This window comes from Macaca fascicularis, chromosome 2, assembly GCF_037993035.2.
Source record: "Macaca fascicularis isolate 582-1 chromosome 2, T2T-MFA8v1.1".
NCBI lineage: Eukaryota > Metazoa > Chordata > Mammalia > Primates > Cercopithecidae > Macaca > Macaca fascicularis.
This window is the reverse complement of record NC_088376.1, coordinates 169,769-193,492: the sequence shown is the minus strand read 5'-3', so window position 1 is coordinate 193,492 and position 23,724 is coordinate 169,769. Positions and strand designations below refer to the sequence as shown.

Sequence of the window (23,724 nt, the reverse complement as noted above, 5' to 3'; positions counted from 1 at the left end):
AACTGCTTGAGGTTGGCTTCTGCCCCCGGCCTCACCTGTGGAGGCATTGATGCAGTGGTACTTTCTAAGCTCCTGGGGCACACAGTGCTGTTGTGTGGATCCACAGGCCACTGTGGCATCCAAGCACGTGCTCCCGGAGGAGAGGACTCTGCGGGCACTGATAGTGGGAGCTGGCTGAGAGTCCAGCAAGTGAGACTCCCTGTGACGTGCACAGCTGCCATCTGCACAGCTCCTCCTGAGGTCAAGATGGTCGTGCGATAAATGCACAAAGCGCGTCTCCAGCAAAAAGCCGCCCAGTGTCCACATCCAGGATATCCACCAAGGTGGCCTTTTGGTGTTAATACGATGAATGTGAGCAGCAGGTGGTCTGTGTCGAGTGTGACTGTGCCACTGCAGTTTTGTTCTCATGTCTTGATGAGCATGAACGGTTCCTGACGAGGGTAGATAAGGATGCTGTGACCTGAGACTCTGCAGTATTGTAGCTTGAGGAACCAAGGAGTTCTTCTCTCTTGCAAAGCCGTCAGGGAGGATGTTCCAGGCTGGTGACTTCTCCATGAGGTATTCAGAGATCCAGGTTTCTTCCCGACCCCTGCTCTGCATTCCCAGGGACATGGCTGTCCTTGCTGTGGTTGGGACTGGGCGATTGCCATGCTGGCGGGGGAGGCTTAAGGTGAGAGTGGCCCTGATTTACCTAATCTACATAATGACAGGGAGCCTGGGAGTAAAGTGTAGCCATGGCCTGGAGGATGGATGATGGATGTTGGTGAACGACTGGCTGCACTCACCGCAGCTGGCCCAGGAATGGGGAAGGATGGCTGAGTATGCCGTTCAACGGTACCTGGTTCTTTCAGATTTGACTTCCTTATGGATATTCTGCTGTAAAGAGGAGAGAGCCTGTGGTTCTAGGCCAAGCATCTCACTCATCTCATAACATCTTGTATCCCTCAGCCAACATTTATGTCAAGTTTTAGAAGTCCTATCAAACTGGCAAGCATTTCTCAATTTGGTTTAACCATTGGATTTTATATCTGTGTCTGCATCTCTATTTTACATCTATGTGGTTATTTGACACTCTGTAGTACCTTTGTAATAGGTTCTATTTGGTGGAAGTTACTTTCAACAAACCCTTGCTGCTACTTGAATTTTCAAGGTTGCAAGTAGAAAGGAGAGAATAAAAACCACATCTTGTCTAATTTTAAAATTTGTTGTTTCTCAAATCACACCAGAAGTACAGATATTACAAATTACAAAAGCAGCCAGAATCAAGGTTAAGAGATTTCTGGGCGATTCTGTCTAATCAGCAGTATTTGCTGAAGTGTGTGCAGCAGAGCAACATGCCAAAAAGCCCGGGACGGGGGAGAGATGGGAGGCCAGGCTGTGACTTCGGAGGTGCTGTTGCCTCAGGGAGAGGAGCTAGATGTAGAGAGGATAAATGGACACAGGTGTGACCACCGCCATCCTTGCCGTGGCACGGAGGTCTTTGTACAGGGACCATTGTGAGCTGAGTTAAAAATTGAAACAGAGAGTGCAATGCATTCTTAGTTTTTAAAATAAAATGCTAATAGAGAACGTTTTGTTTGTAAGAATGTAAAATGTTACATCTTTGTTAAAGAATAATAATTTGCTTCTGAGATCTTTGTGACTGAGATTTGAAATCTTAAGTATGGTTTTTTCTTCCATGTTTTATACATATGCACGTATACACATATATGTAAGGTATATAAAAGGAAAATAAGCGTGTCTGTATTCACATTTATATACACTTACATAATGTGTATACTTCTAGTCACACATAGGTCTAAGAGACTATGACTTGACTTGATAACCATGAGAGGGTAATTAAATAATTTATCTGCTCTTAGCCTTGCTTTTGTATGTGAGCAGGGACCCTGCGAAACGCGCCTCCCGCGTTCCAGGCCTCACACAGCCCGTGCCAGGTTTTGGAAGCAGGAGTTTGTCTGCAGCCACTTCGGGAAACATGTGGTTGCCAGGATTGCCTAGAGCTCCAGGCTGTCTCCAGTCCCAGCCTCCCTGGGGTAGAAGCTGCCCTACCAGGGGCCTGGACATGGACGTTAGGGCCTGGAGCCAGGGACCGCTCCTGAAGCGGGGGGCTCCCCTCACGGTTGGGCATGAGAACCGAGGATAGGAGGCGGAACCAGCCTCGGGCCAGTGCACGGCCTCCCTGAAGTGCTTGCGGGAAGCCCCAGCTGTACTTTGCTGACCCCATAGACAGCACCACACTCTGTGAGATCCCCCTGGCCCACCCCTCAGGTTCCTAAAATGATGAAGGTTTCCTGAGTTGTGAATTTTTAGGTCTAGGCTAAAAAGTCCTGGGAGAGGCTCACAGGGTTGTTTATGTAGAAATGATGAGTGTGCTGGTGACTCAGAGCAGGCACTGCACCCTCACTCCAGGGTCCTTCGTGCCAGGTGGAAACGAGCGTGTGGGTCACCCAGAGTCCCTGCATCCTCACTCCAGTCACTGCTCTTTGGTTTCTTAATTAAAAGTCTAAAAGCCTTGATAATGAAAATGCATTCTCCCCAGAGAGTCGAGTTTCCGCTTATGGAGGCTCACCTGTAAATGCCGTGCCAGGTCAAATATGCTGAGATCTGGGCCAGGTCCTGCTTCCTGCCCACGGCCAAAGCAGGTACTTCATTTGGGAGGTGACCCAGGGGGATATCTGAGAGGCCTGCCAGTCCCCGAGGGACGAATCCGCTGGCCTTCACACTCTGCTCCGGCCTCCATCAGCTCCTTTCTACCTGCAAACTGCCTGCTTTGACGTTGCCATCATTGGAGATATGTTAGGGACTTAGTATGGGTTGACACCCATAGGACCAGCAGATCGTGGAAAGGTGGGAACCAGGGCTGGGAGGGTGGTGACCACAGCCAAACTGAGAACCGTGGTGGGCTGGGAGGTCCATCTTCTGTCTAAAGTGTTTTTCAAAGTATAAAACATAGTGTCTCAGGAGCATGAGAGGGCAGGCCACAGACGGGGAGAACGCATCTGTAAAAGACTCATCTGAGAAAGGCTGTTATCCAAACCGTGCAAGGAACTCTCAAAACTCAACAAGAAATGAACAACCTGATTAAAAATGGACCAAAGACCTGGACAGATACCCCAACAAAGAAGATACACAGATGGCAAATCTACACGTGGAAACATGACCCGCGTCTTATGTCATAGGGTGAGGCGTCACTGTGCACCCATCGGCCTGGCCAAAACCCGAACTCCGACACTGCCGCGTGCTGGTGGGTGTGTGGGCATCAGGACCCTCACTCATCACTGGGGGAAGTGGGGCAGCTCCTGTGGGAGGCAGCGTGGCGGTTTTCTGTGGAACTAAGCTCTCCGACCACAGGAGCAATCACAGTCCTGGACGTTTACTCGGAGGAGCTGAAAGTTTACTTCCATGCGGAAATGTGCACACAGACGTTGACAGCAGCTTTATAATTGCCAAAACTAGAAAGCAACCAAGATGCCCTTCAGCAGGTGAATGGATAAACTGTGGTATGTCAGATACTGGGATATTATTCAGCACTAAAAAGAACTGGACCCCTAAGCCATGAAAAGACACAGAAGGATCATAAACGCATGTTGCTAAGTGAGACTCCAATCTGGAAAGGCTGCCTGCTGTCTGAGTCCAACCACAGCACAGTCTGGAAAAGGCAAAGCTGTGGAAACTAAAACAATCAGCGGCTGTCAGGGGGTTGGGGAGGGGAGAGATGAATGGGAGGAGCATAGGGGGTGTGTAGTGTGGGGCAGCAACTCCTGGTGGGGCTTTCATGGGGGATCCATGCCGTTCCACGTCTGTGAAACCCACAGAGTGAGCAGCAGCAGGCCGAGTCCTCGTGTGAGCTGTGAACTGTGGGTGGTGGTGCCGTGTTGATGCGGGTCTGTCGGTCGTAGAGACATGCTGGTCTGGTGAGGGCAGGAGAATGATGGAGGCTGTGCCTGTGCTGGGAAAGGATATGTGAGGACTCTCTCTACTTTCCTCTTGATTTTGCTATGAACCGAAAACTGCTTTTAAAAATGTCTATTGAAAAGGCAAACAAAAAAGTGCTGGCCAGACAACATCAGTGTGAGGGTGTGGCCTGTGTTCTATGTTCAGAATTTCCCTTTTAGAATACACGTATCTAAATTTTTCAAAGTTAAACCTTTGCATTAAGTAACTCACTACAAAGTTACAGTATCAGCTTGAGCACTGCCAGGATGGCCAGGATCCTGTATCCTGACCAGCTTCTCCCCTTACAGGTGCAGTTGACGTCCATGGCCACATCCCAGTAAGCGGCAGGGCTGGAATCAGGAGTCAGGCTTTGCGGGACAGAGAGGAAGTGAGATCTTGTAAGCACGTGGCTGAGGGCGGGCAGGGAGGAGCCCGTGGTACAGGGAGCCGGCAGGGATGACTTTTTGACCAGTTTTCCTTATCGCTGAGGCCTTCTTAGACTTGGGGAGTTGGGAGTCCCCACTCTCGGGTGCCTCAGAAACCAAAGGCTGCTTGTAATGCTCAAGTTCCAGATGCCTCAGGGGAGGTACCTGGGTTGTTGGGTACAGTTCCGTTATTTGCTGCTCGGTGGGATTTGCCCGCAACATTTCTGACTGTTTTTAAGAGCTGATGTTGGAGCTGCTTAAAATCACATATGGATGTCGATTTATCTATAAAAGTTAAGAATGGAATTTGAGTGCAAAGAGTTGTGAAAATGCTCAAGGTTATGTACTAATGTATACATTACATTTGTGGAAATATTTGAAAGTGCAAGATTTACATTAAACTCTTCTCTTGATTTTTGTAATATCTACCTGTCATTTTCCCATTTGATTAATAGATGTCAGAGGGCTTAAATTTTGAGTGCCTGAATTCACTGAAATTAAAACTTCTTACATCAAATGTAATTGAACTGAATGTAGCAACAGTGCATGCTTTTATAAGTACTGATTAAAAAATATATAAAAACACATATCCATGAACATGCAGATGGGGGCAACATATTAAACCATGGAAGTAGAATTAGTATTCTTTGTTTTCTGAGAAGACAAATTTTTAAAAAGCTAAGGGGTCTTATAACTTTCTAGTTTCCAACTTATTTACCCTAAAGTGGAAGATTGACAGCAGCAGAAGAGGAGATCCTGGGCCAGTGCAGTCTCTGGGAGCAGCGGGGTGAGTGCTGGAAGGAGCTGGCTGGAGGTAGAGCCAGGGAGGTGCTCAGACAGGCCAGGACGGCCTCAGGGCACGCGGCTCAGTGAGTGAGAAAAGGTTCACATTTCTTGGAGAGCCCTTGACTCTGCCCACGGAAAACCCAAACTCCTTCCAACGGGGATGTGCATCTCATGTAAAAGTTGTTACTCCCAGAAAGAAAGCCAGTGGATGTAGAAATTTTACGTATGCAGAAATTACTTCAAATTTGTTTCTAACCTTATCCTTTTCTTCCCCCATCTTAATGTGTGGTGACTTTCTGCAGGTGACGCACACATCTTAGGAGAGCGCTGTATTTCAGTTGCTGTTGGCTCTGATGTGACTTTGTGGTGTCCGATGTTCTTGTTCTGAGGTTCTGCCCAGAACGTGGCTCCTCCCTGCTGAGCGTTGCTTGTTGAAGGCCCGTGTGGAAACTTTCCCTGTAAGCTCGTTGACCGCAGCAGTCTTGGTTAAGAAACCTTTGGACCTCCTGAGACTTCACACAGCCTTCTAACCTTTCTAGTGTGTCCTTTTCATTTTACTGTTCCCCATTAACCCAGATGTTTTCCAGAATGTAAGTAATCTGCTGAATGCAGGGTGGGGGGTGTCCTCCGTTGGCTCTGGGGAGAAGCATCGCTGTTTCTCCGGGTGGAGCTTCCCGCCCACCATGGTGTGCTCCAAGACGCAGCAGGGTTCTTTGGCAGAAATAATCGTCGAAGGCCTGCGTCTCCGTGGCAGGGTGGCTGTGGGTATGGGACCTCGCGGCCATACCGGCCCCTCCCCATCAATGGCACCACGGAGAGGAGCAGGGGGAGGCCTGGGATCTGTCTCCAGAGTCACAGCTGTGCTTCCGAGACTGCGTCGTCCGTATGTAACTAGACATGCAGAGAAAGTGTTGGAGATAAGCAGGAGACGGTGTCTGTCCCTAATGAGCTCAGGCGTGCCCTTGAGAGGGTCAGGTTTCTGTGCGGCTGATCTGGACTCAGCCTAGCTGTGGCAGTGCAGGTGACTGCTGGGCTTTGGCAAGGCTGCACCCACTATCTGTCTGAAATGGCCCCCTTCCCTGGCTCGTGGTGCCAACTGGGCCCCCAGGCCTGAATTCCCGCCAGGACGGAGGCCCTGTGTATGTGTCGGGGAAGGGGGAGGTGGGGGTCCTACTTTATTGCCGTATCCAATGCCACGCGGGGTCAGCACTCAGGAAACATGTGCTGTGTGGGTCAGCGATTGAGTTCAGAAACCTGGAAAATTCAGCAGTGTAGGCTTTGGGCATGACCCGTCCAGCCTTGGGGCTCTTTCTTTCTCTGAATTTCCTTCCATGGCATCCTCCTCATCCCAGGGGCCCCTGTTCCCATATGGCTGTTGGCAACTTCACAGGTTCCTCTGCCTCCCCTCCCGGGCCCTGGTGTGGCTGGGGCAGCTAGTAGCTGTGTAGACCCCACAGCCAGTAGATCATTGGTGCCAACGCCTTGGGCCTGGTTTACTTGAGTCAAGGACTGCAGTACATGGCTGAGCCCACCCCGAATGCCTGGATCGGAAGGCCTTGGGTTGCAGAGGGGTGGGGGTTGGATATTGAAGGATAACCTGCAAAGCAGAAGGGGAAATGGCTGTGCTGATGGGCAGCTAGAGGAGTCTGTGCAGAGCCTGGGACCCAGTGCAGACACAGAGCTGACCTGGGCAATGCAGTGACACGGCCACCGTGGAATTGGGCAAAGTTACAGGCTTCAGACCGATATGGAGGGGCTGGTCTAAAACGATCCTCATTTTCCTTTAATCCTAACAATTGCTGGCTTACAGGGTGGGGGAGTGAGATCTGTGGTGGCTGCGAGGAGAGACAGGGATTTTAATTAAACCCCTCTTTCTGGGAGAGGGGAGTAGCCGTTCCTGTAGGGAGGTGAGCATCGTCATCTCAGGCAGCTCAGGCTGCTGTAACGAAACACCATTGACTGAGCGGCTTATGAACAACAGGAATTTGTTTCTCACAGTTCTAGCGGCTGGAAGGCAGGATCAGGGTGCCACACGGGTGAATTCTGGTGTGGGCTCTTTCCTGGTTGGCACACACCTTCTCTCTGGCCCTGACACAATGGGAGGGTGAGGGATTTGCTGGGCCCCTTTCTGAGGCACACATCCCATTCAAGGGTCTCCAGCCTCGGGAACTCATTACCTCCCAAAGACCACCTGACAGCATCACATTGAGGCTGAGGATTTCAACCTGTGTTTTGAGGGGCAGGCAGGCAGTTTGTAACCGTCACCCTCTTTGTGTATTTCTGACTCAACATTGAGTCTGCCTTTGGCTCTCCAGGGGACAGAGCCTGTGTGGACACTGAGCAAGGTCAGAGCTGCAAGCATGTGCACATCGGGGGCAAGGGAGCTGCCAGGGGTGTGAGAAGGGGGTTTCAGCGTCAATCGGAGCTGCTTTCCTGGCAAATGTACTCATAAGCTATCCTGGCAACATTTGCTTTTCACGAAGAGTGGATGAGGCAGTGGGGGCAGCAGGCGGTGTTGCCAGAAGCTTGGAGCTGATGAGCAGCAGAGAAGGGGCAGAGGCCACGACCTTGGGGTAGTCAGCAGTGCCAGGTGTCTGCCCTCCAGGCCTCACGTCTGTGACTGTGTAGAGACCGAGCCGACCGGGGCTTGCCGGCCAGTGTGGCTCTCATACAGGTGATTATCGCGTTGTGCTTTCTATGTAATGTTCCCTCAACCCCATGCCCACCCCACCAATTTCTGTGCCTAGCAGAAATGATGCTGCATTTCCTTGATGAAGCCTTGAGTTTCCTGTGGAGATGTAGGAATAGCATGATTTGGCTCACGTCAAAATACTTTGCAGTGAAGCTGCACGGAAGAGGATTCTAGGCTTCCATTTGACGTTTTCAACAATGCCTGAGTGTTACAGGACCGTCTTGCTTGTTAATAAAGCACCAGATGAAAAAGGCTACTGGTTAATAAAGGAGACTTTTTACATTAGCACAGAGAGGGTGGCTTGAGATAAATTCAGCGTAACGTAGGTGTGTTTGTAAGCCATCAAAAGGACCATCTCTCTGCTGGCGACACATGTTTTCCGGTATTGGTTTTGTTCTGTAAAAGGATGACTGGCATTCGGCAGAGTCATTCCAGAATTCACCTGGAAGGCGTCCACATGGTGCCTTGTTTTCTCCTGACATTCTGGGCACCACGAGGGATTATTCCTGTCTTCAGCACTAGCAGGAGACTTTTCCTGAACACTTGCTCCTCTTTGGCGTTGTGGGTGTGAAGGGGTCAGAGTGACCCTGTCGTCATGGAGTTTTCAGACACCATGGGGATAGTGTGGCTCGAGTGTCGGGCTCGGGTGGGAGGGAGACTTTCCCCAGAAAACAGCTGCCGATTCCAGGACGGCCCTCGACCCCTCCTCCCTCTGTTCCTCTGCGTCATGTGTGAATTAAGGCTGTTCTATCGTAGCGGGGGTGTCATGTTAACTGGAAGTGTGCTTTTTTTACTGGGCAGTAAGTAAATTAATGGTACATTTTCCAAGGACAGCGAGGTTTGATTTGATGAATCCAGTGGGGGAAAGGAGAAGGGGCTTGGCTGTGTGGGGATGTGTGTGATGGGAGCAGAATGGAGTAGCCATGCAGGCTTTTGGGATGGAGGGGCCACGCCCACATTTCCATGGGATCCGTCGCTGTTTGTGCCACTAGACCTGAACCTCTGTCTCTACTTCTAACACCCGTATAGTGAGGAAGCCCCTGATGGGCCTGAGTTGTTACTTCCCATGGCCATCGCTGGGAAATGCCCCAGACGCCTCTCCAGGCTGGTGACGGCCCTGGGGCTGGACACTGGCTTTGTCCTGAGTTGTTTCTTCTTGTGGCCATCGCTGGGAAGTGCCCCGGACACCTCTCCTGGCTGGTGACGGCCCCAGGCCTGGACACTGGGTTCGTCCTGAGCACTGCGAGGGGCTTGGGCTCCACGTGCAGCAGGCATCTGTACATCCCTTTGGATGTGAGATGTTGGCGCTCGGCTTGGAGGCCAGTGCAATCTGGGTGTGGTCAGGATCCAGTTCATCCTTTGGAGAGAGAGCACCTGCCCGGGGACCCCTCTGAGGTACATAGTCATGCAGTGCCCTCACAGGATGCCCGGTCCCCCGAGAACTTCCCGCCATTCCCCTGGACCCTCAGGTATGGGAGTCAAGTGTGGTGTGTGTGTCACAGGCGGGGGTACTGAGGACACCACGTGCCTGCTCGTGCGAAGACCTGAAGTGCTGCGTGAGCTCGTTCCCAAGGGGCCGTTGGCATCTGGGGGCCTGTGGGTGTCTTTCCACTGGCAGGAAATAATGGGTGGCCCATGTTACCTTTTGTGTCTTTTTTTTTTTTTTTTTTTCTTTGCCGAAAAGCTCTAATGCCAACGTCGCTGTCCTGCTATTGGAACCGCCCACCTCAGGCTCAGTGGCCCTCCTGTTTCTGGGCTGCTCCAGTGTTGTGTTGGGGTAACTGTATTAACTTCGTTTGAATTTTCTTCCTGTTCTTTTGGAATAAGTGTTGATAGTTTGTGCTGCTTGTTCACCCCAGAGGCGAGGATGTCCTTTAGGCCTGGAGGAGCACAGCCCCTGGAGGGAGGTGCCGGGCCTCTACCTCTCATGTCATCAGTAGCCCTCTCCACAACACGTCTCCTCTTCGCTCCTCGTGCCCACGGCTGGGGTCATGGGCCGCTCGCTCTGCTGTTTGAGATCCTCGGAAAAGATGTTTGCCCTGAAGAGAGATTGGGGGTGTGTGGCTGATTTTAAATAGGAGGAAATGATTGTAACAGAATGAGCAATGCCTAGCACTTAGTCTCAGGCTTGAGAAATTGTGTTTTAGAAGCAAGGTATCCCCAACTCCGGTTTCCTTCAAATTAAATCTTTTAAAGAGTCCACAAATATAAATAGTTAAAGCCTAAAACTATGCAACAGAGGGCCTAGAGCCCAAGCCACTGCCACCTCTGACTCCAAGACACCTCAAAAACTTGGCCCTCCTCCTCAGAGAACCCCCCTTCTGCTCCTCCTTCCACACTGCTCCCTCCACAGTGCTCCCTCCACAGTGCTCCCTCCACACTCCTCCCTCCACACTCCTCCCTCCACACTCCTCTTCCGCCCCCTCCCCTTCTTCCTTCCCCTTCCCTTCTTCCTTCCTTCCTCTCCCCTTCTTCCTTCCTTCCTCCCCTTCTTCCTTCCTTCCTCCCTTTCCTCCTCCCTCCTCTTCCTCCTCTTCCCCCTCTTCCCCCTCCCTGTCCTTGGGCAACCTCCATGGAACTCTGGTTCAAAGTCACTGGTCTGTGGGGCCGCCCATTTGATAGACGAGCACGCTGGGGACCAGACACAAGTGACTGACTCAGACCAGCTCGCATGTCGTCTCCTGCCTCCCGTAACACCGGGTTGTCCCTAATGGAAGAGAATCAATGATGCTGCTTCACTGATCTCCAGGGAAAACAGGTTGATAACAGGTTATAAACATGGGAATGTTTTGGAAAAAGCGTCGTCCACTTGTCAGCTCCATCTCTCCTGCCCGGAAGATGTAGGGGAAACCTGCCTTCAGCCCACCCTCATCCCATAACAGGACAGAGGACAAAGGGGCAGAGACCCAGGTCCTGTCAGTGCCCTCAGGAAACCCCCCATTTCCTCCTCATGGTGAAAGTGGAAACCATCCCACTGGACTAGATTTTCCCGGGAAGCCCCTTCACCCCGAAAGCAAGGAATCTGGTTTGAGCACACACCATTCTCGGTGCCATGACTTTCTGCTGCTGAACCCTGCATACGTGGCCCATTGATCTTGCTAGTCCAGTGTTACTGGGTCCTGGGAGTTTCTGTGGGCTGATGGCAGGTGTTTACCATTGTGTTCAGAGGGGAGAACAGAACTTTATTTGTCGAAATCAGATGATAACCATTGCCATGTGATTCCTTGGGTTGGTTTGGGTGGGGGGTGCTCAATGCTTTTCCTGTGGGCTAAGTTCTACTTTGAGACCGTCTCTCTTTGTCGCCCAAGCTGGAGTGCAGTGGTGCGATCTTGGCTCACTGCAACCTCTGCCTCCTGGTTTCAAGCAGTTCTCCCTGCCTCAGCCTCCCAAGTAGCTGGGATTATAGGTGTGTGCCACCACGCTTGGCTAATTACAAAAATATTTAATATAGGCTGGGTTTTGCCATATTGGTCAGGCTGGTCTCGAACTCCTTGCCTCAAATGATCGGCCCACCTTGCCCTCCTAAAATACTGGGATTACAGGCTTGAGCCACTGTGCCCGGCCTGATCCTGACATCTTTTAAAGCTGCCTTCATGTACCAAAAGCCAGTCTATGTTTGAAAATCAGTCTTGAAGAGCCTAGGAGGAGAGGGATAAGCTTCAACTAGGTGAATAACTATGCATATGTTAAAAATATGGGCCAAAATCTACCCCAAATGTTAACTCTTCTGCTTTGCGTATTATATCCATTTATAGTTATTTCAGCACTAAGATTTTTAAAGACTCTTTTGATAATTATGGAGAAATTACTATTAAAACTCAGCTGCATTTGTAACACTTCAAAGAACTAATTGGATGACATCATTTTTCCCAGAGGCATTTTGGATTGTTACATAATTAATGTTTATCTCTTTGCCAGAAATCTTTTTTTTTTCTTTTCCAGAACAGATACCTGAAAAGAAAATTTCCTTTGCATTAAGTGTTATTTCACTGTGTGACAATCAATTTTTGAACGTGAGAACAAGATCATCATGTATTTTTGGGATATTTCTTGCTTAATAGTGATAATGCTAAGTGTTAAAATTATGCAACAATTTGTTTCTTTGAAAATTACTATTTGCCTGCTCACCAGGTGGGAGCTGATGAGAACGTGGATGTAAAAATTAACTTGTATTTAGCTTGTATAAAAGAAGTTTTTAAAAAAAAAAGCTTGCTTTTTTTGTTTGTTTTGTGCTACTACTGAAGTTGCTTCGTTGTGGAAATGAGGTTATTGCAGGCACCTAGAATTTTATCTCCTTCACTTGTACAATGGGAAGAAATTCTCCAACAAGCACAGGAATCTGACTTTCTGATATTGAGACTCCTAGGCATCAAGCCCCGTGGAAAGGTTGGTGATTACGTGAGCGTTGGCGTTGATGTGGGTACCCTCCAAGCCGGACGCAGGGAGCAGGGAAGGGCAGAACAGGCCCCTCAGGAGCCATGAGAAAATCAAGTGTTGGCAGCAGTGGTGAGGGTTGATGTCAGGGGCCAGGAGGAGGTGGTGAAGGGAGCATGTGCCTCAAGGCAGCCCTGGAACCCGTGGTCCCTGCAGTGAGGTCTGATCTGCAGGGGACGTGGACGGCCACGTGGCAAGGCCCACGGACAGTCTGGACTTGGCTGCCTCAGAACTCTGGTGGACGTTGCAAACGGCCCCACAGGGTTGCAGTGCACATTCCTCGGACAGAGAGAAGACGCTTGTAACTGTTCTCGGCACGAAGCCAGCGCCCTGTGAACAGTGGCCACTGCTGTTGTGACTGAGTGCCGTCCAACTGGAGGCATTTGCTCTGCTCAGTTCACTTAATTGGGCCAGGAATGGGGTTGCCCTGCCTTCAACAAGCTTGACGCATTGAACGAGGACTCAGTAAAGTACTCTGTAAATAGCTCTCCTGGCTAGAGTGAGCAAAGCCCAGGGAGAGAGTGGTTCCTCAGTATTAGACAGGTGTTTGGCGGGGCCAGCTGTGTGGCTGCCAGAGCGAATGTGACCAGGAAGCCTCTGTCCCCCCGGAGGTGGCCAGCGTAACTGTTACACGTGCCGTAGGTAGAAAGTGGGCACTGCTGGGAAACTTGCTCATGTTGCTGTTTCCTGATTGGAAATTCAAGGTTTCTGAGCATCCTACATCGAATTTGTACATTGCTGAGACTGTACACCTTTCAACACTTGTTTTTTCCTGCTTTTCGGATCTATACAACCTGGCATTTGGCCGTGGCTTCCAGAACAGGCTGGATGCAGAGTGAAGTCCTCTCCTCACTGTCAATCTTTGCAGATGTCTTTCTTGAGAGTCTCAATTAGGTTTTTACTTAGCTAGACTTTTTAAATTGCCATGCACATAACTCTACCAGTTACAATCGTGAGCTAACGTGGGATTTTGGTTTTACTTTGATGAATGTTTAACATTTGCATGCTGGATGTAGGGGTGGAGGTCATTTATCTGCTTTTCATTTCCTTCTTGGTTATACTTAGTGACTTTCAGGTACGGTGTGGAAAGCCTGGTACAGGGTGAATTGCAGGCTGCAGTGTGGCGCGGTGGACGAGAGGCGTGGGCTGCAGTGTGCACAGTGGATGAGAGTGAAGCTATTTCCATCCTGGAGGGAAACACACAGGAAACAATTTAAAAAACTGATCATCTAGCTTGAATGAGGTCCAACAAATTCAGTTTGCAAAGTTTAACTTCCAAGTTAACTTAGTAACTTTTCCCCTAAGTCATTAATTTAGTAGCTTATGTTTATTGCCTAAAGCATAATAGTCATAAATTCTAAAATGAATGACTAAACATGTAATAATTTAGGCATACAGCACCTGAAGGGAAAACTGCCAGTATGCTAAAATATTGGATACAGATGCTCAAAAAATATAATGTAGCATTCTTACAATGCATGTGCTTTTAGCATGTAACTTGGTGAGTAGTTTTGAGCTATATTTGTAGGAATGTGTATCTTGAATACTTTAGGACACCACTGGAGATGTGTGCTTGAGAGGTATAAATACTGAATGTTCTTCTCCCTTCCTTTAAATGAAAAACATTAGCTCCCTTGATTTTTATTTTTATTTTTTGAAGTGGACTCTCACTCTTGTTGCCCAGGCTGGAGTGCAGTGACGCAGTCGCGGCCCACTGCAACTTCCGCCTCCAGGGTTGAAGTGATTCTCCTGCCTCAGCCTCCCCAGTAGTTGGGATTACAGGTACCCACCACCATGCCCCGCTAATTTTTGTATTTTTATTAGAGATGGGGTTTTGCCATAGTGTCCAGGCTGGTCTCAAACTTCTGACCTCAGGTGATCTGCCCACCTCGACCTCCCAAATTGCTGGGATTACAGGCGTGAGCCACTGCGCCTGGCCAGCTCCCTTCTATAATGATTTATACAGTTGTTTTTGCTTTTTGTTTTTTCGAGACGGTGTCTCACTCTGTCGCCCAAGCTGGAGTGCAGTGATGCAAATCTGGGCTGACTGCAGCCTTCACCTCCTGGGCTCAGGTGATCTTCCCACCTCAGCTTCCTGAGTTGCTGTGACTAGACACACGTCACCATGCCCAGCTTTATTATTATTATTATTGGTATTTTTAGTAGAGACAGGGTTTTGCCATGTTTTCCAGGCTGGTCTCGAGCTCCTGGGCTCAAGCAATCTCCTGGCCTCAACCTCCGAAACTGCTGGGATTACAGGCGTGAGCACCACATTTGGCCCATTTTTTTTTTTCTTCCAGGATTAGGAGTCGACTTTCAGAAAATCCTTCAACCTTGCAAGCTTAATTTTCCACAAAAGTATTCCTCTAGGATAAAAACAAGACACAAAGAAGTACGTGTGGACTGCAGTTAAAAATTTTCAAGAAAACTTAGCTTAGGAAAGTTGACATTTACAAAGAGCAGGAGGCCCGTTCAGTGCCTTCTAGGCACTGGGAATGGCGGTCTGTGGGCGACCCTAACATGTGCGGCGTCCTGAGACGTGATCGTGGTGTTCACGCTTTTACCGAGGGCTTCCCGGGAGTACCAGAGGCTGTTCTTCTGCAGTCGGCCAGCCAGGCAGCAGCTGCTGGAGAAGGAACAAATAGCAAAAGACAGATGTCCACGGTGTTATTGTGGCAGAGAGGTTAAAACCAGGGTCACTTTGTTCTTACAGTTTTAAAAAACTAATAATGAAGTCCTTAAATATGTTTAGGATTTCAAAGTAGTTGTGGGTGTGTCTGTGTCTCTAGCTCCCGTTCGGGTGCTTCCTGCGAAGAGAGCTCAGAGACGCCACCTTTCCTTGATGAGGTGACAGGGCCTGGAGAGGTGTGAACCCCGTGGTGGGGGGATGACTGACCTGGGGTGAGTCTGGGTCAGTGTGGGGATCCAACCCCACTCCACATTCCTGTAGGGAATCCACAGTTCTAAGTCTTTATGATAGGGGTAAAATGAACCTGGAAGAGGTGTTATTTTTTAAGAAGTAAGTGCCATGCTCTTTTTTCCTCATACTTTTCCGTGTTTAAGCAGCATTGAAGGATAAGGCACTAGTAGCATGTTGTTTTGGAAACAATGTTGTTGGTTATTTTACGTTGAATATGGTACTAAGGTTGCCTGGTAACAGAAGTTTTCCTTAAACAACATGGAACTCTGTTGAATCTGTTGCCCCATTGGCTGAGCCGTCTGAAATCAGTGCAGTAGCAGCTGAAGAGGCCTCTTCCCCTTGGAGGAAGCCGCTGGATTGGCAGGAGGCACCGCTCTTGATTTGAGGGAGTGAGGCGCCTTTGCAGGGACCCCACGTGGCCCCTGCAGCTCTCTCCTGCCCCCTGCTGGTTGGCCAAGCAGCCTCGCGACAGTGTGCTCAGTGTGAATGTTCACTGGGGCAGGCCGAGGCTTTTGTTCCAGAAACACTGACTTCAGAAACGGCCGGCTGTGTGTGTTGAGCATGGCAAGAAAGACTTACGTGTGTCTTAAACCTCTTGAACAAAGCAAGTTGATGTTTCAAATGCATCTCAAAGGCTAATGACTTTGCTATGGTCAATATTCAGGAGAAAAGAGGGTTTGATGAAACAGAAAGACAGGAGTGGCAAGTGACGTGCTTGTGCCCCGTATGACTAAGCGATGTCCTGGCCGTTCCACACCACGGCCTCTGAGCAGCCAGCCTGCAGATACTGGGTCAATTTAGATATCCCTGATCTCTGCGGAGGTTTGATCAGGTAGCCCAAGAGCAGATAAACACAAACGCTGACTGGAAACCCTGGCACACGGAGACACTGGAAACAGCAAGCTGCTATTAACATCATAGTAAGAGACAGTCGCCTGCTCTCAGGGGTGTCAGTTTCTTTTGCTTCTAGACGTTCATCTGCGTTACAATACAGTTTTGCTGTTTATCCCCATTACTCCACTGTCTTCGCCGTTAAAGTCTCAGCCAGCACTTAGCTCTGACACTGCAGGAGTTTCACTGTGCGGCTGACCAGGCCTACCTGGCTTGGCTGTAAAGCAGGTGAGATTTTCCGGAAGGCAGTGACGAGAACCCGAGGCAGGAAAGAGCATTGCTGGTCTACATACGGCAGTGCACCTGCAGCAGAGCATGTACGTGCACGTTCAGGCTAAACAGGTGTAGGAGAGAAGAAAACCACCTACAATTAGTCACTTAAAATGCCACACACCCAACCCTTGAGACCCTAGCACATAGAGTAGTAGTGGTCTTGGAGATGGCAGGTGTGCTGAAGTCTGATTTTCTCACTTAGCTTTTCCAGCAGCGTTTTCCTCATCTCTAAGCTGGGGCTAACAACTGCCACGCGTAGATTTGTGCATGGAACCGTGCGTGTAAAGTGGGGTAGCCCCCAGGACCTAGGAAGGACTCGTGGTCAGTGTCGGTGGTCATGCGTGCTGTACGGGTCCCCCAGGAAGATGATTGCTACATATAACTCCCTCCGTTCAATGTCACTGAATGTAAAAGGTGGGACATTGGCTTCTGATGTGTCTGGTTTGCTGCAGGCCACGCTGCACCCCGTGGTTCCTGAGCCCTGAGCTGAAGTACATCCTGCTGCATCGCCTGTGTCGCTTTTGCTGTGTCACTTAGAGCTCCTGCCCTGGGAAACTTCCTCGCGCCTGACGAGCACCACAGTTTGCAGCAAGACCTGTCCAAAGCGTGGACTGCGAGAGCCCCGCTGTGGTCCTGTCCTCTCCATGTTGGGAGCGACTTTGTGGGGTTTGTCGGCCCTTCTCTCAGGTGTCCTGTGTCTCATGGATCAGCCGACGAGCCCCGTCTGGAGGAGCACTCTGCAAAACGCTGCCGGCCACCCAGATCTCCTAGCGCAGAGTGAGGCCACATCTGCAGACTTGACCGCACAGAGTCCCGAGGCATTCGGCAAGAAGGGGAGTGGGATGTGTGTGAGATCCCACTGCGGAAGCCGGCTCTGCTCCGTACTCTGCGTGCGGGGTGCCTGATGTTCAGACCTGCTGTGTCTATCGGGGGCCATGGCGGGGTGGTGGGAGTGGGGGCAGGGAGCAGCGCGGATGGATCCAGGAAAGGACTTAGTTGAATCCCAGCTGCCCACATACCTGTTGCTGGTCTTGGACAAGGTCCCTAGTTTCTCTGGGCTTTCGGTTTGATTGTAAGACTAGGACGCCGCCCCAGTCTGAAGATGTCGGTGTGTGCGGGAATGCCTGGCGCAGTCACCATGGGTTTTCCTTCAGCCTCCTCCGTGCCCCTCCCTGGGTCAATCAGTATCCATGCGTGCCACAGGTAAATTACAGTCCCTCTGAAAAACCAGTTGACCCGAGTTTTATGGTCGAGCATGGGTGAGTGTCCTTGCCAGGAAATGCCACTAGATGTCTTGGGCCTGCTCCTCTACCTCCACAGCAATCCCCGGAACAGGCTGGTTCAGGACGTGGGAGGTGGGAGTCGGTGTTGTACCTAGGACAGGCTGAAGTCAAAGGCTCATTTGCTCTGTGAGGGGTGATCAGGATGGCACATCAAGTGGAGCCCCATGGCTGACCCTGGAGGTGGACGGTCGGGTCGGATTGGCCGCCCTCCAGCACGTGTTTCGAGTGATGCCTTCCCTGGGTTACGCAGCCCTGATCTGTAGCGCACAACTTCCCAGCTCCAGCCAATCTGGTCTTGCCGTCTCCTTCCAAGAAGGTGGGTGCGGCGCAGTTGCCTTTAAGCGGCTCCTTCTGGACACCGCAGGGCAGCAGCAAGCAAGCATGGGCGACTTTTTTCTTACGTTGACCACAATACGCGGGGCCAGCTTTGCACGATCCCATTCAGCATCACACGTGTGCATCGGCCACTCACCTGTCCATCTGCCACAGACAGGCTTGGACAGGACCATTGAGTGGCCTTTACGGCAAAGAGCCTAAAGGGCTCACAGGAAACCTGGACCCAGCGCAATGATAACAGCGCAGCAATACCTGTCATTGATCAAGGGGTATTCTGGGCCCGACATGGTGTTAAGTGATCCAGTTCGGTTAGCACTCTTAGAATTAACCCCCTTTTGCCTATCAGGAAATCGAAGACGGAGGGCATTAACGCCAGGGAGCAGGGAGTAAGGGGACACACAGAGGGGCTGAGGGGCTGGGCATTCTGAGCCCACGGATCTGCCCACAGGCCCCGGCTGCACGGGCACCAGGGCTGCTGCTCTGGAGGGGATGAGGAGCTCTGGGGAAAAGATGGAGCCTGACGTGGGTAAGATTTGGATATTTTCAGAAGAGATTTTCAGCCTGGAATGAGGGTGTAAGTGACTGAATCGGAGTGATGAGCCAGATAGCCCGGCTGCGGGAGCTCCCCTGTGGGGTGAGGGAGGAAGGCCTTGGGGGCATGTGGCTGAGCAGAGGCGCTGGGTCGCCAGGAGCCGCCGCGGGTTTGGAAAGGGGGAGAAACGCAGCGCCCTGCACTGCAAGGGCACCGAGACGTGGTTGTGGTTCTTCCTGACCGTGACAGACACAAATGGTGCTGATGGTGGAATGCACGGAGTTTGCCTTCAGAGAACTCCTGCTGTCTTTTAAAACCTGGGCCTCTCATTTAAACTTGGTGGCCTCAGGTGAATGGTGAGAAACAGTTTCTGATGAGGTTGCAGAGACTGTGCATGGCCTCTGATTGTGCACATCCTGTGATTGTGTATAGTCTCTGATTGTGGCCTCTGGCCTCTTTGTGGTCTCTGATTGTGTGGGTCTCTGTGTGTGGTCTCTGATTGTGTGTGGTCTCTGTGCAGCCTCTGATTGTGTGTGGTCTCTGATTGTGCTCAGTCTCGGATTGTGCGCGGCCTCTGATTGTGTGCGGCCTCTGATTGTGGGTTGTGTGAGTTTCCCGGGATTAAGTAGATGAGCCTCGTGCTGGGGCAGGTGTGCCTTGTGTTGGGCATGTGGATAAAGAAGTTTAACCCATCTCCTCTTTGAGAATGGCAGGGCAGTAACAAAGGCGGTTGATTTATACATGGCCATCCTCGTGAGGTGAGGACCTGAAAGGTTTACTGCTTTCCCGGAAAGCTGCTCTGGGCGTCACCATCACTGATCATGGACAGCAGCTCAGAAGCCCCCTTAAGGTGCAGGGAGGGACCGGCGCTGGTCCTGTCTGTGCCCAGGCTGCTGGTCACCCTGACGGCCAGGCGATGGCTGCCTGTGCACGAAGCTGGGGTTAGAGTGAATTTGGGCAGTGTCGGCTTTGATTTAGGTCAAGACTGATCAGTCTTCCTAAAATACTAGCCATGAAAGCTTTCATAGATTGTAGTTCTTTGGGAGATTTATATGTGGTTTTTAAAGCACAGGGCCCATGGCCAGTGTTGAATTACATTTTGTTCAGTGTAACTGACAGGACACTGGACCTGAGTCTCAGGCCTGCCACAGGGTTCAGGGAGCTTCAGAGAGGGAGATGTTTGTGCTCAAGTTTTCGCAGATGGGATGGGACATGGGCATGGGGCTGGAATGCTCTAACCTTCAATCTTCAGTCATCGGTATCACCTGTGCACACGCATATCGTTTTCAAAGATGGACAAGCTTTTGGGAAATATCTGAAGACTTTTCCAGTTTTGAAAGAAGCCGGGATGACACTGGAAACGTCAGGTGTCTTGGCTGCTGATCAGGTCCATCACCACGCACATGGTCCCTAACCTGGCCCACCTCTGATCATGCACAGCGGGTGACGAGGTCCATAACCTCACACTTCTGTGCACAGCAGGTGACCAGGTCCCTAACCTCAAAATCTTCTGATTGGGTGCAGCTGGTGACCAGGTCTGCAACTTCGCATGGCTCTGATTGTGCAGAGCTGGTGACCAGGTCACTAACCACCCACACCTCTATTCATACCCAGCGGGTGACCGGGTCCATCACCTCACACCTCTGATTGTGCACAGTGGGTGACCAGGTCTGGAACCTTGCACACCTCTGATCGTGCACAACGGGCGACTAGGTCCATGACCTCACGCCTCTCTGCACAGTGGGTGACCAGGTCCATAACCTCACACCTCTGATCGTGCACAGCTGGTGGGCACAGGACCCACTTCAGTGAGGGGCTGACTTCCCAGGTGTGAAGGGGGAATGCTGTGTGGCTCGCTAAGCCCCTCCATGCTTTGGGGGCTCCAGGCTGTGGCCGGCAAGTAGGAGGTTGTCCCAGGAGGCAGCTGCAGGGTGGAAGTACGATGTTGTCGTAGGGGGCCACTGTGGGGGGGTGGGACGGGAGGCAACTGCAAGTTGGAAGTAGGATGTTGTCCCAGGAGGCTGCTGTGTGTGGGGGAGGGAGGAGGCAACTGCAGGGTGGTGTGGTGGTCCCCGTGCCACTGATTTCAGGTTAAAATAGAATGTGGACCTCTTTTTACCATAGTTTTTAATTACTCCGCTAGTTTGTGTTGCTGTCTCTTGCTATGAAGTCCACAGTCTGATGTCTCTGTGGTCCCCATGTTTCCCTTCTGCTTGTGTTACCCGATCCTGTGGGTCAGCTGTGAGGAAACCACTCTCCACTCCTCATCTGGAGTGGTCTCGAGCTGGGTGTGCTGGTCTCCTTGTGGGCTAAAGTGTTCCTCTGTTACTGTTTTCTCTGTTTTTTGACCAAATTTAGCAGACTTGTGTATGATGCAAACACTTCAAAAAATGTCTTTTGCCTTTATGAAAAAAACACTTTCCTGTGTCTCCATCCTTCCTCACAGATTGCTCTGTGTTAGAAACTCGGTGGTGTGTGTGCTTCATGGCCTCATTCCATCAAGCACTGTAACCTGATTGCAAAAGTGACTACACTCAAGGCAAAAAACTTTGCAAATGTTGAAAAGAATGAACAAAAACAACATATTGTTCTCTTGTCATCCTGAAATGGCTACTCTTAAGATTTTGATGTAGTTCAAACTACATCAAACTCTCACCTACTCCTGTGCCAATATTCATCCTTCAGCTCTGCCTCCGTTCTTCCTTTCTTTTTTCATGCTATGGGGTCTGCTTTGGAGATGTTATCTACTTTCATTCTTCCAAAGTCAAGCTTCTAGCTTTGGTTGGAACTGCAGACCCATTGTGACTCATTCAGCAAATACTTTCTAAGCACATGGATAGTCACTGAGAATACCGTGGTTCACCAACATGACTGTGGCCCCTGCTCACACGAACTTGCGGCCTGATGGGGAGAATGGGCACTAATATCACAATCAGTCTAATGGGTTTCTGATGAAGAATTGAGGAAAGCGCACCAAAGAAAGGGAAGCGGGGTTCTCTAAATTTATGCTGTAAAAGAATCTGGCGTATCTTGGGATGAGAGGTAGAAAACCGATGCATTCTGGAAGGTATGATCCCCTTGCAGTCTGGAGAGAAGTAGAGGTTGCTTGTTGAGGGGGGTGGAGTGTAGGGACACCACGGTCTAAACAGAGATGGGGGTGCGTGCAGAATGCCTCTTGCAGCAGGAAACAGGCACGTGCAAGGAAGTAAACACGGGAGAAAGTGGCACAAGAATGAAGGCAGGCAGGCAGGGGCTGGGAGATGATGGTAGATGCTTTATTCTCTTAATAACAGCAACAGGATGCTGTTGAAAGCACTTGAGGGAGGTGGGGAAGTGGGTATGACATGTTTTGTGTTTGTAAAATTATCACATTATCTTACCAAACTATACTCCCTATTTTTTATTTTTACATTTTACTTTAAGTTCTTAGATACATATGCAGGTGTGTTACATAGGTATACATGTGCCATGGGGGTTTGCTGCACCTGTCAACCCATCATCTAGGTTTTAAGCCCTGCATGCATGAAGTATTTGTCCTAATGCTCTCCCTCCTCTTGCCCCCACCCCCCAACAGGCCCCCGTGTGTGTCGTTCCCCTCCCCGTGTCCATGTGATCTCATTGTTCAACTGCCACTTATGAGTGAGAGCATGTGGTGTTTGGTTTTCTGTTCCTCTTTTAGTTTGCTGAGAATGATGGCTTCCAGCTTCATCCATGTCCCTGTAAAGGACAGGAACCCATTCTTTTTTATGGTTGCATAGTATTCCGTGGTATATACGTGCCACATTTTGTGTATCCAGTGTATCATTGATGGGCTCGAGATATCCTCTTAACATGTGCTCCAGCAATTGCACTCTTAGGTATTTATCCAAAGGAGTTGAAAACTTGTGTTCACAGAAAAACCTGCACATGGACATTTATAGAAGCTTTAATCATAATTGCTAATTTTATTCCAGCTTTATTCATAATTGCTCAAACTTGGAGGCAACGAAGAAACCAAAATGTTCTTCACTAGGTGAGTGGATAAATAACCTGTGATATATCCAAACAATGGAATATTCTTTAGCACTGAAGGGAAGTGAGCTGTCAAGCCATGAAAAGACACGTAGGAACTTTAAACATGCACGGCTACACAAAAGAGGCCCCTCGGAAAAGACTAAATACTGTAAGCTTCCAACTAAAGGACATCCCGAAAAAGGCCAGACTATGGAGTGAAAATGTCCGTGCTTCCCAGGTGTTGGGAAGAGGGAGAGATGAGGAGGTGAAACACGGAGATTTTTAGGATTTTAGTGCAACTGCTCTGTACGATGCTATCATGGTGGATACATGTCATGACATATTTGTTCAAACCCATAGAACAAGCACCAAGACGGAGCCCTCATGTAAACTGTGGACTCTGGGTGACAATATGTCAATGTAGGTTCTTCAATTATTACAAATGCTCCTTCTGGGCAGGAGTGTTGTTAGTTGGGGAGGCTGTGCACGTGGGGGAAGGGAAGGCATATAGAAGGTCTCTCTGCACCTTTCCCTCAATTTTTCTGTGAATGTGAAACTGCCTAAAAGATAAAGTGTATTTTTAAAAAAATAAAGGAAAAAAAGGAAACAAAAAGTCCTCACAAAAATCAAATGAGAAAAGGATCACACTGGGTGCTTCAGGTCAAAATGGAAGAACAAGGGCTGTATTTACCATCCCACCTGATGACTTTTTTCTCACTGCTTTTCAGCATTTTTTTGGAGTCTAGTCAGTGCAATAAGGCAAGTTAAAACATATAAAATGCACCCTTATTAGAAAATAAGATTTAAAACTATCTGTATCTGCAGGTGACGTGATCACCCGTGTGGAAAATCTCCTGAAATCACAAAAAGCCACTAAAACTAATAATAATAAATTACTTACTAATAAGTGAGTTTGTGTTTAGCTTGTATCTTGCAAACTTTCCATAAGCAGTATTTATCTCTTTATACACTGGCAAAGAAATAATTGGAAATGGAAATTTACAAAGTAATATTAAGACTAAATCTGACAAAAGATGTGTAAGATCTATGCACTGTAAAGCAGGCAGTGATGCTGAGATAAATTAAAGAACTAAATAAATGAAGTGATATACTGTGTTCATGGGTCAGCAGGCTCAATATTGTTAAGATGTCAGTTCTGCCCTTGTGGATCAGAGGTTTAATGCAATTCCAATCAAAATCCCAGCATGATTTTATTTTAT

The 23,724-nt window shown here is 49.6% G+C and overlaps 2 long non-coding RNA genes across 4 annotated transcripts in view; one reads left to right on the top strand and one right to left on the bottom strand.

The window, feature by feature from the left end:
• The window catches only part of LOC135969575 (uncharacterized), a 106,289-nt gene extending 83,382 nt beyond the window's left edge, over positions 1–22,907 (top strand). For both annotated transcript variants that reach the window (XR_012431779.1, XR_010584817.1), the window contains exon 3: positions 22,465–22,907. This is a non-coding gene — a long non-coding RNA (uncharacterized lncRNA). The remainder of the gene's footprint in view (positions 1–22,464) is intronic.
• On the bottom strand, positions 10,348–17,935 carry LOC135969574 (uncharacterized). 2 transcript variants are annotated; one of them, XR_010584816.2, is made up of 3 exons: positions 16,296–17,934; positions 14,731–14,902; positions 10,348–13,463 (listed from the first exon to the last, which is right to left on the bottom strand). It is a non-coding gene; the product is annotated as an uncharacterized lncRNA (long non-coding RNA). The 2 variants fall into 2 exon arrangements; XR_010584815.1 differs by lacking the exon at positions 10,348–13,463 and having other exon boundaries at positions 14,673–14,902; positions 16,296–17,935.
• Positions 22,908–23,724: the final 817 nt, after the last annotated feature.